The following is an 18,791-nucleotide window of genomic DNA, read 5'->3' on the forward strand; positions in this document are numbered from 1 at the left end:
GTATATGCAATTTTATCACCTTAGAAAGTCGTATTTGATCTTTACTCAATCACCAAGAGATAATATAATTTGTAAGTATAGATTTCTGCATACTTAGTTTGGTATGCATAGTTTCGATTGAATTTGTCTAAGGAGAGTGAGTCTACTCATGATGATAATGGCTCCATGTATTGGGTCTTTAGAGGAGAGAGAATTATAGAAGATTAGATGTGGTTTATGGATATGGGATGATTTGTTTGTGTGAATGAAATTCCATAGCAAGGGCACAACATGGCAAAAAAATCATAGAGCAAGGGCATGATATCAAAATTGTAGAGGAATGGCATGATAATGAAATGTAGAGATGACAATGGCATGATAACCAAATCACAAAGCAAGGCATGACAAGAAATGCAGTGATATATCACAAGAAAGAAATTCACCAAACACATGCATAATCACGAAGCTCATTCCCTTGCATATGTCATAACCTAGTTAAATATACATATATATCAACCTAGCTAATCAGAAACTAGACCCATTTAACTAGTTATGGTTTGTTTCTTTCTAAAAATATCTGCTATGATATGTTTTCATAAAATTTCTTATGAACTCAGCCCATTATTTGTGGTCTGCATTATTTTTGTACAAGATCTTGAGGTAAGTCACTTAGCACAAGTTAAGTGAGTATTATTGTTTTACTATTTGGATTCTAGAATATGTATGCAGTTGGATCATATATGTAATAAGCACCTTGAAAAAGATCTCTCTAAATATATAAAGAGATACATGTTTAGAAGGAAATATAAAGTCATGCGTGTTTACAAGGAAAATAAAAGAAAAACATTTACATACATACCCCTTCTCGCCCTTGAAGAAAATCATAGAGCTAGGGCATGTAGATCACAAGGTCATGCCACGATAATGAAATCATAGAGCAAGGGCATGACACAAAAAATGAAATTGCAGAGCATGGGCACTACAATGAAATGTAGAGATCACAAGGGAACAACAACCAAATGCATTGATCACAAGGGCCATCACAACATTTAGAGCTCTCCACCTCTTTCATGCACAACTCTCTCCAAAATCAAAACAAATAGAAAATGTTTTTCATGTTTCTTTCTTTTGTTTTATGCTTGCGAGAGTGTCACAATTACGATGCCAACATCAATATTGTGATGATGTCAGAGACAATTGTAAAAGAAACATGAAAATAACCATAAGTTATACTGTCATCACAAATTATTTTTGCAATTCGACCCCAAAAGTTGTAATACATATAGAAGGGGGTGTAGGAATACACTGATGTTGATAAAAGAATTTGGATTTGCCTCTATGTGTGTATGAGTAGGGTCCTTTGTTCTTGGAAGAGTCCTTCACCACTTTGGTATTCATCAAGTATTGATTTCCTAGAGCTTCGTTTCTATTTTCTTCACCTTGGTTGTAGCCAATTTTATTATTGGATACAAAATGGCTCAAATTGCATATCTCATATAGATTGCTAATGTATTCACATTTTTTTGTTAATTGGAAGGAAGCCAACACATTTACCAAAATATTATTTCATCAGTTATTTGGTAAGTATATTAAATAGTTTAAATCCTAAACTATTATAGATCTTATATTTTGAAAAGATTAAAAATGGGAAACACTTTAACAATGGTACATCTATCTCTATCACCCTTTTTGGGTTATGGGTAAAAGTACAAAGCTGTGTCACCTTTTAGGCTGACTTATCAGAATGACTAAATTTCAGTATTTCTATCTAAAATTTAATTTTTTTAAACAATATGATCTAGATAAATTCATTCTAGATAGGTTATATATGGTCTCACACTTTTCCAATTGGAAATGTCTATTAAATGCATGTTTTATACTAGTTTGTATCCAATTACTAAAGAAATAAAATTATTTTAGAAAAATGGCATTTCAATAACTCCTACTATTTTTTATGATTTTTTTTTTTTAATAACATATAAACACCATTTTATAGAGCTTAGAGTCAAGAATATTGTCATGTAGATTTTATAGTGTTTTAATTAGATATAGTATATTAAAATTAAAAAATCCACAATCACTTATTTTAACACTCGAAAAGATGTTAGTTTTGAGAAAGAAAAAAATATTAAATCATATCAAAAAAATCTAAAAATTACATGACGTTCTAGAGGAGAGAGTCCTCTTGTATAATGTATAATTTTTCTCTTGGTTAGAATAGATTTGTTTTGAAAAATGTGGTGGGAAATGAAAACTATTGATTTCAGGTGAGTTAAAATTTTAATTCTTATAAAAGAGAAAATATAGTTCTAAAGAAAATTTTTATTTTTAATTATTTTAGATATATATGTTATTTATAACATAGTCTGAGACCAAAGGGAAATAAGTTCATTCGAATATAGTTTTGTGGTGGGAACTAGACCCCTAATTTTTAGCATTTTTCAACACTTAAAAAATTATCTGTAAAAATTAGGAAAATATATCAATTCTTATTCCAAATAATTATAAAAAATTATAATCCTAAAATTTATCCATTTCTAAACATTTCATTAATTTACTTCATTTCCACATTCAAAATAATAATACCTATTTTATGTCATTGAAGGTGAACAATTATACTTTTGTTAGCATTTTCCTTTACAAACAGGTGACACAGGTTTGTGTTTTTACCCTTAATGTGAATATTGGTATAGTAGATGATGTATTAATCTATTGATTCTTGTTTTTATTCTTGTGTATTATTAGAGGTGAGGCACTATGTTTTTTAATGGTATTTTAAGCCCTTCATAATTAGATATTGACGTTGATTATACCATAATCAATTTACAACTACCACCTTCTAAACCATGTCTTTTTCTAGGATCGAATATAATTTGTATTCAAGTTGAACACATTATTTACATTATCATCTTTGCTTGGCAATCGATGAAACAAAAATAGAATCTAAATCATGTTTACAGAATATGGTCTACAAATTGGAGTCCACGTAATATGTGCAAAGTTTTCCATTCTTGTTATTTTCAAAACCTTATGTACAATACCATATTACATTATCTATATGATGTTCCTAAATACTAGTCCCTTGAATCTACAACAAGATCATTTAATATTTCAAGTTACCACCTCATAGCTAAATGTATGTTAAATTATCCTTGTTCTTTTGTTTATAAGCATTGAATATTTCATAAAAAGATGAGAGATCAAATTAATAAATTTATGAAAACTCTTTGTTTCAAAATGTTTAGGGTGGATAAGAATTTATGGCATTATAAGGATAATCATTTAGAGTAATTTTGAATTATCTTAGTCTGATTAAAAATATATATGCTAAGGATTACTAATTTTATTACATGAGGTCAACATTTAGGAAAGTCATTATAGATTTGTGAAGAGTAATCATGAGACAGAATAAATGTAATTTTTAGAGCAGTGTCTTGTTTCTATCAATAAAAGACAACTCTTATTGCACGTGCCCATAGACTAGTACTATTACATTCACTTTGTATGATTGGTGAACTAATTTTGCAACATCAGTCAATTGTATTAAAACTAAGGTTTACATATTTACTATCAATTAAATATATTATAAAAAATGATTTATTTCAACTATAATTGGTTCAATTTATTTTGTCTTATAGGACCCCTTTTTTCAGAGCTCCATCCATATTACATTTCTATCCACAAGATTTTTGAAGATTATCTAAGCTCAATTGTATTCTGCAATGTATTGACTTATTAATCCATTTAGTTTTTTAATACACAAACCATCCAACAATGTTGTGTAACATTTTAAAAAAATATATCTAAAATTACATATTATATAAAACAAAGTTCATAGATAATATTCTAAACCTTTCAAGAATTACTTCCAACATAGTTATTTGTTTCCAAGCTAATAAATTATTTTTCATGGGGTAGTTATATCTATTCTATATGAGAGAAGATCAATTATCTAATTTAGACATTGATTATTCAATATGCTAATATCATCCTACCTCTTTTAATGAATTAAAAGATGTAATTTAATTAAAAGTACTAGTATAGATATCTTAAATAAATCTATCTATAGAAATGTTGATAGATATCCACTACAAAATAATTATAATTTAATTCACTACATCGAAAATAATTTATATTTCCTTTATCTCCATTTATTTAATTTTTTACTAACTTAATATTTTTATTTTTATTTCTAAAAACTAGATGATTTATATCTCCAAATATTATAATTTAAAAAAATATTTTATGTCATATTTATTAAATTTTTTTAAAAGTATATTCTATTTATAATAAGATTTAAACTTTTGACATGTAGATGGTTGTCAAATTTAACTTAGAAGAATAGAAGTTAACATTAACACTCTCACACCATCCCACTCCCCCATTCTGCCATTGTAGAATGCCTATTGGCATTAATGAGTGTTGCATATATTAATATTAATTATTTTTCAAAAATATTTTAATTAAAAAAAGAATTTGTAGCTTTCTAATTTTTCAGTCACTTTACTATATTAACCTATTTGCTTTGATATTTGTTCATGGTTTAGTTACTTTTATTTTCTAAAATGATTTTTTTGTTAGAATTTCACTAATGTTTTATTTAATTAAATTATCTTTTCTAACTATATATAATAAATATTCATTCAATTAATATAACTACAAGTACATGTCACTAGATGGCACTTTTTTGGAATTAACATTGAGTAAATATGATTTACTATATTATTTATCATATTAGAAAGATATTGTAGTTAGGTTGAAGAAGATAAAGGTATTATTAGTCTGATAGGTGGGTACTAATATTTTCACTGCATTTCTCTATTAGTTCCTGGGTGGGAAGTTGGCTAAGAGGCTAAAACAATGCCACAAAAATATGCCTGCTTACTCCATTACCATTTTCACTATTTTCCTCCTAAATTTTGTTGTTCTTCTATTGGCTTGGGAGGATTTTCTCAGTTGTCTTTTGATTTTGTTTGCATAAAAATAAGCTTTATTATATTCCACCTGTTTGTTGTAGCCCATAACACATGCCTCTTGCATGCTTCGCTGACATGACTGACATCTCCTTACTTTCGCGGCCCTTGCTTGTTCCCTGGAATTAAGTGTTGTTGCTTGAGTAATCTTTATCATCAAAACTTCACTTAACCATTGGACATAATTCCTTCACTTTCATCTGCTGATCATCAGGTATGCTTTCAGGCATCTTTTGCTGGTTGTTTCTTTTTTTTAAAATCTTCCCTTTATTCTTAATGTTCATAAATGCGCCAAATTTTAGAACTAAAAGCTCCTGGTTCTACTTATTCCATGTTGCTAATGTGGACATTTTATGTTTAGTCCCTTTGCACCACAGATATGACAAAGAACCTATAAAATTAGGTTTATTGAGTAAAAGCAATTGAGAGACTTGTGGCAAGAAAGTAAGAGGACATTGATGGACTTAAAATCTATAGGCATTCTAATTTTTACTGCCTTGCAAATAAAAAAAATAGAAGCCCCCAAAACTTAGTTTGTTCATGTAGATATCTTAAGCACATTTCCATCCATGAGAATCATCAAGGTGAGGTGCTTGTTAGGGTTTTCCCTTCAAGCTCGATAGTAGGGTAAAGGGTACCATTCATTTCTCTTTCAGCTTTGCAAAATCAATGAAACCATACAAACGTTTATCTTTTTGCATGGTTTCATTGTCTAATTCATGGACACGAAATATTGTCGACTATGCCCTTCTTATTTCATCGGGAATAAATTGAATTAGAAAATGGGATCTATGTTGACTAGGGCTTCCTTCCATTACTTTCTGACAAATAAACTCTTATGCATGTTCAAATTTTCTCGAAGTGTTACTTAAGAGATTTTTGCAGATTAACTTTGTTTATTAATCTCTCTGCAGATATACCAATACAAGTATATTCAATCAACTAGGTCTTTTGATTTTGTATTCATGTAGGATATTTCAAGTTTTCAAACTTATTTGTAATGGTCCAGATCATCATTTTAGCAAATTTTGAAGGCAATATGCTCACTCTCTATCTTCTATAGAAGCAATATGAATAATATATCTTTATCAACAGGTATTTGGAAGGAAGGACTATGTTTCCAAATAGATGCTTTTCCTTAGTTGGATTGACTAGATAACTAAGATTAAAAAGGGGAAAATTAAAATTACTCTCATAATTGAAAAGAAAGTGAGTGAAGAGTCACAAGGTGAAAATATTAGAAAAATCCAAATTTATTTACAATCAAGCCCCTTATTTTCCCTAAGCCTCTTTCTTTGTCATCAAATAGTGTTGCTATTTTATTTCATCAATATTTGATTTAGATACCAGATTTAGAAGCTTTGACTAGAAAAAATCATCCTAAATTTGAAGAGAAATAATTTAATACTAGCACCAAACTCTAATTTCATTCTTTTGGAATGACATAGGACATGGTCTTCAACATGTCTCTTAATGGGGTCCAATTTAGGTAGTCAATAGAACTATCAACTGCGGTGCACTATTTTCCACAACCATCAACAACCTCCGACCTCTTTCTAAGGCTTTCAATGTGCAAGAGTAAGAACATTTGCACACAAACCTTCAGGAACTAGGTGCAAACTACTAATATGGCAACTCCACAATCCACTATTCTTCCTATCTGTACATGTGAAAATTGCATTTTCCTTAAGTGTCCCACCCTATTCTATATTATTGATTAGATAATATTGACTTATAGAATCTAATTGAAATTCCTTCAATTGATACAAAAACATATGGATACCACCTTCAAGTAGGGAATTGAAATATGCACATAGGCTCCACTTCAAAAGCACTTTGATTTTGGCTTACATATCCCAGCTTAAATATAACTACCATGTTTGGATATATAGTCTAAAAATGCACTTTGATCTAAGTTTTCCCATAGTTCCAAATATTATCTTGTAAAGCTTTGTAGCTAGACAATTATATGTAAATGCATTCTACTTAAAAAGAACTAGGGTACCATGAGTTTCAAATATATGAAAAAATGACTAACTTGTTACCTAATATAAAGGTTTGTTTAAATTTTTATTAGTTTACTTGATTCAGGCTTTCGAAGCAAGTTTTATGTTTCCATTAGTTCAATTTGGACTCCTGCATATATATTGGTGATGTCTGCAGTTGGTTGGGATTCATTTCCATTTTTATTTTATAGCCTTTGAATTGGATTCTATTTACTTGATTAAGGCTTAACCAAGCAAGTTTGATGGTTCCATCACTTCAATATGCAGTATACATGGTTGATGTCTATAGTTTGCTAGAATTTATTCCCATTTGTATTTTATAGCCTCCAAATTGGATTCTAAGTTTTTTATGTGAAGACATAAATAATGTTTTCCATGCTACACTTCTTCATCTAGGACATATCTCTCCTACTCTTTTCCTAACATGTATTCAATCTCTTTCTTTTTACTTTTTCCCCTTTCCCTAATTTGTCTCCCTAATTTTTGCCACTACCTTTCTTTCAAACTTTGATCTAGTATATTTTTCCTAGAGGCTACTAGTCTCCTCCTTTGGCTAGTGTGGTACATCCACTAGATCTAGCTAATGAGCCATTTACTCCAGAAGAATGACCTCTCAAAATAGAGAAAAACTAAACCCTCCCGAGTAACTATTAGTCCTCAACACATCTACTACTCTATGCTTCTTCCATCAATCCATCTTGTCCATCTAACAAACCTCTCACCAACATTAGAAAATGTAGGGACTGGTGTTGCACGTAGCTCATGTTGATGATCTATTTATAATTCTCAATGCAAAAGAGTGATAATTATAAATTAACTGCTAACATGAATATTGTCATTTAGAGTTCATGATAGCACATCTCAAAGATTTGGTAGTATTAATTCTAGAGTATCTTAAAGTGGAATAATGCTAAAAGAGAAAAGAATAGATAAAAATATAGATAAATCAAGAGGTACAAGATTATTAGTTCCTTAGTTCCTACTGTAGGCAGGAAATTAATGGAATTGTGCAATTCCAAAAAATATATTTGACCAATAGGAGCAAAGTATTAAATTGTATTACACAAAAACTTTACAATTGATTATTAATATTATTTTTATTAATTGAAAATTATGGTTTTTATTATTTTCTATTGGTTAGAGCAATGAAAAAAATTCAATTTTTCTTAAAAATAATAAAAAACAGATCCCAACATCGTCATCACACTAATATTTTAAAAAAAAATTCTAGAAGTTTTAGATTCCTAGAACAACCTAGAATTCTTGAAAGTTTTGGATATAGGATGTCTGGAAGAATATGGAATTGTTAATATGGTCTGCCTAAAGATGTTTTTCAATGGTGAGAAGGTACAAAAGTGCCAGAAAGCCAAAATGGTGCAAGATTTTCCTTTGTAGTAGATAAAAAGGAGGGAGTGATTTATGTTGCTAGAGGGGCTACCACTTCCGGCTTTGTAAGCCCATCTATAGAAATATAATTTGAAAACTTGCAAATCAAGCACAAAAATAGAGAGTCAACCGATGTCCATCCCATACCTATAATTCAGGTTTCCATGTTTAGCTATGAAACTCATGTTCTGATTCTGTACATGGCAATAGACTACCATTAGGTTTGGCCAAGAATAGGAAACCAAAAAAAGATAACTCAAATTCTAGGCATAGTTAGAGCATGATCATTACAAGACACAAAGAACACCACCATTGGAGATTGAACCTCAAATAACATGGAGTTCATAGTGTATATGGACAACTTGGTGTAGGAGCATCTTGCATGGGAAAATTTATAATAATTAAAAAAAAATGGGAAAAGGAGAAAAAAAGAATTTCTATTTTTGAGGTGCATAGGTGGCGTAAATAGAAAAATAAATAAAAATGGTTGTCATTCCAAATTTTGAGGTGTGTAGGTGAAATTCTAGAAGTTTGTGGACATTTTATTAAATCATGCATTTAATATTTATTGGGTCACATGGTGGTTCTTAGTTGTATTTGGGTGGGAATTAAATATTTGTTGAAAGGTAGTTGCATTTACCTTTTATCCCACATTGGTTGTGTTTCTACCATCTTGGGTGGTAAGTGCCTATTTAAGCAAGGCATATGAACATTTCTAATCAAGCTTCAAGGTGTGAAGCTTGAAGATGTGATCTCTTCTTAGTAGAAGCTTGGAGAGAAGGAGGAAGTAAGGAGAGAGTTTTCTTGAGTCTATGGACAGAGCACCAAATGTGAAGCAATTTACAACAAGATTGTGGTGGAGTTGTGAGTTTGTGAGAAAAGGTAAAGGCTACAATTTAGAAAAAAGGAGATTTCTTAGGGGGCCAGTGAGTACCAGTTAGATCTTCCTTGGACATTTCTACCATTGTGGATCTTGATTAGCTAGTGTTTGGGTTGGATTTTGAGGGATCTTGTAGAACTATTGTTGTAATTGCTATTGTATTTGGCCATAGCCAGGAAGGCCTTACAACCTAACAAATTGCATGTAATAGTTCTTTTATTAATAAGGAGTTGTAATTTGATATCAGATCGTGCATTTTTATTGTGTTTCTACTATGTGGTTATTTGTTTGGGGCTAGGACATATCCTTTGGGGATTAAGCTACATTGCACTGTGTTAGGTGGTATTAGAGTGAAGGTTGTTCTTGAGTGTGTAGACAGATCATCGAAGTTGTAGTAGTTTGCACAAGGACCTTGGGAGGACATGTAGATTGATCGATGGATGTGAAGATGGAAGACTAATCTTGTTGAGGCATGATTGCAGAGAGTTTGTAGATTGCAGATTTGTGGTTCTAGAGTTGTGATATGTTTCTTGATTGTTCATGTGAGGTGGCAGGTTGTGATCTGACTTGCAAACAATTTGAAGTTGTCACAAGGAGCATGGGAAGGATTTGCTGCAGAGGGTTTATGAAGATCTTGTGAGGTGGCTCCAAAAGAATTGGAACCTAAGATGATTGTGAATCTCTGTGATGTGGTGGAGAGGGATTTTTCTAGGATGACTGCTTGCTTTGAAGCTAGTTTGGCTAATCAAACTAAGGAGGTGGTTGCTCAGTTTGAAACTAGTTTAGATGATCAAGATAAGGATAGAATGAGGAAGGCATTCTGTAGATATTTGTGGAGTTGGAGTCTATTGATCCCTAAGAGAGTTGTTTGGATGGTTAAGCAACTTGTTCAAGAGAGAAGATGGCATCACAAGGTTGAGGTGGAAGAGGTTGGTTTTGTTGATCAGTTTGTGGAGCCTGATTCAGAACCTATAGAGAAACTAGAGGTTGTTGCTGAAGATATTCATAACCTTGTTGATGCTGGGATGGACATTTGTTTTCATGGTTACTGGGTTGGATTTGACATGGAAATTGCAGAGAACTTGGTGATGGATTATCCAGTTGCTATTGGAGGTGACTTATATGTTGTAGAGAATCTTGTTGTGAGCAATGAGATTGTGAGTGTTCTGAGTTTGGAATGTGTTGATGGAGATCTACATATTGTTGCTGATATGGAGTTTTTTTTTGCTGGTGTAGATTCACTAGTTGCTGATGTGAATGAGGGTTTGCTGATGAAGCATTATGTTCAGTTTGTTCCTAGGAGTGAGCATGTTGATTGGATGGTTGATATTCTAGTGTTTGACAGAGTGATGCAGACATGGATGATTTGCATGTTAGTTTTCTTGTCCCTATTGAGGTGGAAACCTTTGGTAAAGATGAAGATGGTTGTAGATCTTTCTTCTGGCATCAAAGTGTGGGGCACACTTTTCTTTTCTACTTGGGGAGTCTGAAGCAGGAGCATCTTGCATAAAAAAGGGAAAACGAAAAAAAGGAATTTCTATTTTTGAGGTGCATAGGTGGTGTAAATAGAAAAATAAATAAAAATGGTTGTCATTCCATTTATCGAGGTGTGTAGTTGGAATTCCAGAAGTTTGTGGACATTTTATTAAATCTTTTAATTAATATTTTTTGAGTCACATGGTGGTGCTTAGTTGTATTTGGGTGGAAAATAAATATTTGTTGAAAGGTAGTTGCATTTACCTTTTATCCCACATCAATTGTGTTTGTAACATCTTGGGTGGTAAGTGCCTATTTAAGCAAGGCATATGAGAATTTCTAATTAAGCTTCGAGGTGTGAAGCTTGAAGGTATGATCTCTTCTTAATAGAAGCTTGGAGAGAAGGAGGAAGTGAGGAGTGAGTTTTCCTACGTTTGTGGAAAAAGTGGCGAATGTGAGGTAGTTTATAGCAGGATTGTGGTGGAGTTGCTAGTTTGTGAGAAGAGCTAGTGGTTGCACTTTAGAAACAAGGATATTGCTTAGTAGGCTTGTGAGTACCAGTTGGATCTTCCTTGGAGGTTTCTACTAGTGTGGATCTGGACTAGCTAGTGTTTGGGTTGGATCTTGAGGGATCTTGCAGAACTATTATTTTAATTGCTATTGTATTTGGCCACAACTGAGAAGGCCTTACAGCCCGACACATTGTATGTAATAATTATTTTATGAATAAGGAGTTGTGATTTGATATCAGATCATGCATTGTTATTTTGTTTCCATTGTGTGGTTATTTTTTGGGGGCTAGGGCATCTCCTTTGGGGATTAACCTACCTTGCACTGCATCACAACTGCTTCCATAATCTCTGTGATAGAATTAACTATGGCTTCAACATTGTCTGCAAGTAACTATAATTTTTTTACATGCCTTTGATCAGATCCAACTCATATTAACAAATGAAGAAACATAAATGGCATCTCCTCATACTTTTACATAGTCACTATTCAACATCTATTATACCTAGAAACAATTCAGATCATTCTCAGTTTGCACATTTAGTACATAGTGAAAAAAATTGTGATGATAGATACATTTTTCATTCATTTTATGCTTTGGTGGATGCCCATATTTTTCTCCAAATTCATGTGTCCTGAAGTTGCTTTTCAAAATAGCCAGCTAGTCAAGTACACATAGTATGGAAAATTTGAGATAGCTTGTCATTTGTTTGACAAAATCTCTTGCATAGAATCAACATGCCAATGAAGCCTTGGAATTTTTCTATGCAATGCAGATGCTCCTTGCATTCAACTCTTTAGATTAAATTAACATTTCAATTTCTACAACCTTTTTCCTAGTTTCCAAGTAAGGATATGCTACATTTCATGTTGTGTACATAAGCATTTATGCATAGTCACAATAGTTCCATATTAAACAAAGTCATCTTGCCCTTTTTGTAAATGGTCTTTTGTGAGCTACCATTAGTTGTTTGAATTGTATTGTGCTCCTCTATGAAAACCCTGATTCTTTTACACATCTGAAAAATAAGGAAATGTAGCATCCTATGTGAAAATGAGAAAAATAGCATATGTATCTCCTGTTTGTATCTTTGATTTATAAGTATATTGAATAGATTAAACCTATTAATAAATATATAATATATTTAAAAATTATATAATATCACTTTTAATAATTTTATTTTTCATATACATGATTTTCTACCATGATACAAAGGAATAGATAAAAATGTTAAATTACAATTATCAAATTTGGGACATCGTGAACTACAAAAAGTGGATAAAAATTACGGTCATATGAAATTTCAGCATTTGATCTTCATCATCTGCATATTTTGTAGTAAAAAATAACAATTTCCATGAATCTAGAAACAAAAAAAAGTTTGACTTGGTTTTATCTTTAGTGTATTTTGTCTAGAGATTAGCCTGTCCCATATGAAATTGGTGTGCTCATGTGAAAATCAATCATTTATTTTTTAATATAACTTTTATTAATTTACATTTTTAATTTTTAAAAAATATGATTCATTTTAATTGCATTTTTCTGTTGGAAAATATTATATATATATATATATATATATATATATATATATATATATATATATATATATGTATGTATATATATATATATATATATGTATGTATATATATATATGTATATATATATATGTATGTATATATATATATGTATATATATATATGTATATATATATATGTATATATATATATATGTATATATATATATATATGTATATATATATATATATGTATATATATATATTACAAAATTTGATATTAAAAAATATATGTTCTAATTTTCTAACTGTTTAGATGAGAACCTATTTAATTTTAATTGTATTTATAATTTTTAAAGTATAAAACCTTATATTACTATTTTCATGTATTTTTATCTATAAAATCATTAGACTATTAAATGTGCTAGAATTTTTTGGTTTTGAAATTCCTATACAAATCCTACTACATTAAAGACAGGACCTTTGGTGCTTATGCCCCTTATTTTGATTTATTTTGACATGAGCTCCTCCTTTCTAATATATGTTATTTAAAATCAATTTATAATGTTTCTATAATAGTAATATTAATTAGTCATGTTTACATAATATATTTATCTCCTTAAAAGTAATGATAATTGGCCATTATTTTTGGTTTGGAATATTATAGGTATATAATATTCAATAAGGAGTTTATACTTAAGGATGTAGTCTTGATAAGTTATTCAAACTTGATGAATGGCTCTTTTTTATCTGTGAAGTTAAATGTTGTTAGAATCTTCTAAGTTCAATAATATTTGTATGCAAATTAGTTTTGAGTTCATTTAAACTCCTTTCTATTCATATGGATTTTTTTAAAAAAAATCAAAGTATTTCATTAGTCTTCACATTTTTGTATATTATTCATCATGCAATACATTTTCTCACATGATTTATAATGGTAGTGAATCATGCTGGTAGGATCAATGTCAACTGTAGGGCTAGTTTGGTGTTGACCACTTTTCTTATAAACTTATATTTTACCAACTTTAACATTTTCTAATGCTTGTACACTATGCTTTGCTAATGGAAGCCCTAATGGTTTATAGTATACAAATAAGTAAAGGTAAAACCCAACTATAAGATGGGCATGTTTAGTGAACATAGAAGTGAATAGGGAGTGTTTCTGACAGATTCTTCATCACCTAAACATGTCTGTATGCCAAGTTTTGATGAATTCAAGATAGTTGTGGACTTCAGAATAAGTTTTAGGTAGCTGGAGTATAGGTAATGCATTGGTGAATTATTGCATTTACTCTAATTACTATTTTCTTACCTATGATAACCAATCTTTATATTCTATGGTGATTGATCGATTAAGATAAGAGCCCTAGAGAGAACATTCACCAAAATCATAAGACATGAATTTTTTAGATGTCATATTTGCAACTTCTTAAATATTTGTGTATATAAATATAGAATCATAGACAAGAATTAGTGAACTAATTGATAGAGTACTTTATCAAAAGATACTCTCACATATCAATATGGTTAGAGGGTGTCAAAAATTGATTCATCAAACAACTACTAATATTTTTAATTTCAAGAAACTTGACCAGCATCATAATAGTTTTTACGAGCTAGTCTTGAAATATACTCTGTGTCGAGCCATATAAGTCTGAAATTCTCTACAAATATGCAAACCAATTTTTTTTATCAATGCATTGTTAACTAGTAATAAAAGTACAAAAGCATACATATGGTAGGGGATTGGTTGTTATAATTTCTCAAAGATTTATTCCCATAATTATTTAAATCATTTGAAAGTATTGAACATCTCACTTTATGCTTCCTTTCTACCCATCCCATGTGTAACTTTTATTCTCTCTAATGGAACAAATATTAAGTTTTGTAATGATTTTTTCATTGATAAACATTCAATAATATTCCTCATAAGTAATTGTTTTATAGAGAAGGGGCAAATTGTAATTGATGTAGATGATTTGGAATTTTTTATTTATTTTTACTATTGTTGGTGTAAATAATTATTCACTATTTACACTTACTTAAGTTTACTTAGGTTAATGCATTATTTTAATATTTATTGTTTAGTCATTTAGGAGTATGTGCGCTCTTGTGAGTTGTCATGTTGATAACACAAGAGTTCACACCTCTTTTATGTACATGGTGTCTACAAAACAGGAGTTAGCACACTAATTAAGTACATGGTGTCTACAACATCTCTACTTGAGATACACCTTGTAATTCTTATCCTCTCATTTAGAATGATGGATAAGATGTGTGCTTAGTTCTCATGGTTATCTTATCTTCTCGTTCTTTCTAGAGACTTTCTAGGTGCTTCTTGAGAGGCCTTTATATATAGGCTCTCCTAGTGTGTACACTCATCACATACAATACAAAGCAATGTGTGTAGACATACTCTAATATATTGATCATACTCCTTTTTGGTCTATAGTTGTGCTTGTGTTCGAGTTCTACGATCTTTGGTGAATAATGCCTTAAGACAAATTCTTACATGGTATTAGAGTTATACCAAATTCTTACATGGTATTAGAGCTATACCAAATTCTTACATGGTATTAGACCTCTTGGAGGATTTCTCTACACATAGCCATTCGAGACCATCTTCTTGCTTTAGCACCTCGGCCCAAATCTAGAGTATCACAAAAATTGGGAGCGTCTAGAAATAGATCTAACCTTTTCATTGCGTTCAAAATGTCAATTCGATGAAAATTGGCTATAAAGTTGCCTACCCTAGGCCAAAGTCTATTTTGCAAATAGGCACCCAAAGGACTAATTTGTAGAATTGGTATGATCATTTCAGATCTACATTTTTTCATCTGCATCTCTACTATTTTTTTCAAATTTGCATTATTTTCCAAAAATATTTTGGCCATCGAGCCATAGGAGAGATTTTTTGCAGGTGAAGAGTAGTGCTTGTTGGTGCAAATCAGATATTTGCATCACATTTAGAAGGTCAAAAAACCCCCAAATTGGATTTTGTTTCATCCAAATTAGACATTTGAGGCAAAATCTAGAGCCATTTGATTTTTGGAGGCGTGACAGGGGTGATTCAGAAAAAATAACAGTAGAAATGATTTTTAAACAATGATATCTCCCTCATATGAACTCCTTTTTGCTAGCAATTTTTTTATGTTTTGGGTTAGGATTTCATGATCTACGCATTGGTGTAGGAAGTTTGACATCTTTGTTCCTGAATTTTTTTGTAACTCTTAAATCCCAAATTTTGCCACTTCAAATGCTTAGTACAGGCTCATCTGGACTCCAAATCAAGTTCTATTTTTTTTAAAGTGCATTTTTTTTGTCTACTTTCCAAATCTACAATCAGATTATAGGTTCTGTGGATAGAAATACTACTTTCAGAAATAGGCCCTAAATTGGCAAGTGACTACTAAGTGCCAAATTAGACATTAGGGGGGGTTTCTTTCATTCTTTTGGGGTTCATTAATTAATCTCATTGAGTCTTGTAAGATTTGTCAATATGGTATTAGACCATAGTTGATAACAAGGAACTATAAAAAATGGAGTGCTTTGATACTTGATCTTCTAAGAGACCATCAAGAATTTATTCCTTATCTCTATTCATTGCTACCCCATTTTAATTGGACACATCTTGGGCACCTTGGTCACTTTCTGTATAACAGTATGAGTAAGGAATCTTTTTCTCCACTTAGAATGGCAAGTTTTCCTTATGATATTTGGATGTCTATTTGGGAAGCATATGGAGATCCATGTGTTCCTCCATCTCTAGAGGAAATTCTACATCTAGTCACTTTAGATATGGTTTCTTCAACTCTAGATGAGATCACAACTTGAGATGCTCCTATTGCTCCTATTGATTCTATTCTAGCCATAGATGCTTCAGATTTAGTGCAGTAGGACACTCCATGTATTCCTACTTTACCTTCATGGGATGACTTCCTTCCAAATATTGCAAGCCTGTTCATGGAGTCTCACATTGAAGATGTGGGAGACATTCTTGATGATATTCGTCTTCTTTTTGAGGTGAATTCTTCTATCACAATGATTGATTCATGTACTTCAGCACAACAGGGTACACTTTGTCTTCTAGTTCTAGCCTCAGGTGATGACTTCTTGGCAGACATTTTAGGGGTTTTCATGGAGTCACACATCACATATTTGGGAGATAGCCTTGATGATTTACATCTTCTCTTTGATGAAGATGATTCTTCTACAATTGTTGCAAGGGCTCACTTTGACCCTCATGTCCATTCTCTATATGATCGATCTTTACAAGTTGATGTGATTGTGTATCCTTATGAACAACAATTGTTGGACATGTCTTTAATAGTTGAGGAGATACATGGTTCATTGGGATAGGTTCAATAGACATCCTTGCCAAATCTGCATTCATTCTTTTCAGCATGGTTGGAAGGGGCGACCATCATCATCGGCATAGGGACACTTGAATAGGTTTCAGGGTGACCATATATCTTCAAGATTGTACCTTTTCCATTGCTTCTTCCAAAGGGGAGGAACATCATCTAGCATTCATGGACCAACTTCTTCCTTGGAGCAATAATCACTGGTCAACATTCTTCATTTTGGGGTGGGGACTACCTTGTCTCTCTTCCTCTTCTTTCTTATGGGGGGACTTTTTCCTCTCATGAGGTCTTGTTCTTCTCATTCTTCAGTATTGTATATACTGGATGTATGTCATAATGGGGGGGTCTTGATTACTCCATCCATCCATGTATCTTGTCTCTTTTCATCTCTCTTTTTGGGGGAGGGTTTTTCCCATGAGGTTTTCCCTCTTTCTCCACTTTATGAGAGACTACATTTCATTTCGTACATGGGTACCTAACATGGCCTAGTAGTCGGGACCCATTATGTATTTCATCCTAGTTTTTGTTAGCTTAAGGGAATTCCCCTAAGTTGCACTTAAGGGGGGGTGTTTGTGTAAATAATTATTCACTATTTACACTTACTTAAGTTTAATTAGGTTAATGCATTATTTTAATATTTATTTTTTAGTCACCTAGGAGTATGTGCACTCTTGTGAGTTGTCATGTTGACAACATAAGTTTGCACCTCTTTTATGCACATGGTGTCTACAATATTTTTACTTGAGATACACCTTGCCATTCTTATCCTCTCATCTAGAATGATGGATAAGACGTGTGCTTAGTTTTCATGCTTATCTTATCTCTTGGTTCTTTGTAGAGACATTCTAGGTGCTTCTTGAGAGGCCTTTATATACAGGCTCTCCTAGTGTGTACACTCATCACATACAATACAGAGCAATGTATGAGGACATACTCTGACATATTGATCATACTCCTGTTTGGTCTACAGTTATGCTTGTGTTTGAGTTCTACGATCTTGGGTGAATATTGCCTTTAAAAAAATTCTTACATGGTATTAGAGCTACACCAAATTCTTACAACTATATATGAAAAAATGGAAGTCATTCTAGTTATTTTTATTTCATCAAAGATGATAAAATTTAGCTTCACTTTTTTGCAAATTATATTTGTAGGATGCTGTTGCTTTTCTTTTTAAATTTTTTTGTCTAGCATTCACTACAAGTAACATGTGTATAAACACCATATTAGAGTAGCAACCTAGTTAGGAGATAAGACTAAATTATGAGGGGGGAAATATTGAAGTTATTGGAGGCAACACAAATTGTTGTAGGCTTTGAGGCCTTTTATTAATCTAGATCATTAGGGGGAACATTTGGAGGAAGAGGAGACATAGGTGTTGTGAGATGAGCCTTTTTCATGCTAAGATATGAAACAGGTAAACTAGGTTTCTTTATTCTTTCAAAGGCTCACCACTATGGCATTTGTCAAGGTCTAGAGAAAAGCTACAAAATTAGAAGAAAGTGAAGATGTGGAAAAGGCTAAAAATTGCACAAAGTTACAGTCATAGCTTCATCTAAGAAAGGAATATCTTGGTGAATTCCATGATATGATTACTCTTGTTTATTAGGACAAAATAAGAAATATTTTCCCCTAAGTTAAAACTAGTTATTTACACATTAAACTCTCAAAAGTGTTTTTAATCACAACTATAATTGGTTTCA

This window comes from Cupressus sempervirens, chromosome 2 (genome assembly GCF_028749045.1).
Source record: "Cupressus sempervirens isolate cs-2001-9-10 chromosome 2, ASM2874904v1, whole genome shotgun sequence".
Taxonomy (NCBI): Eukaryota; Viridiplantae; Streptophyta; class Pinopsida; order Cupressales; family Cupressaceae; genus Cupressus; species Cupressus sempervirens.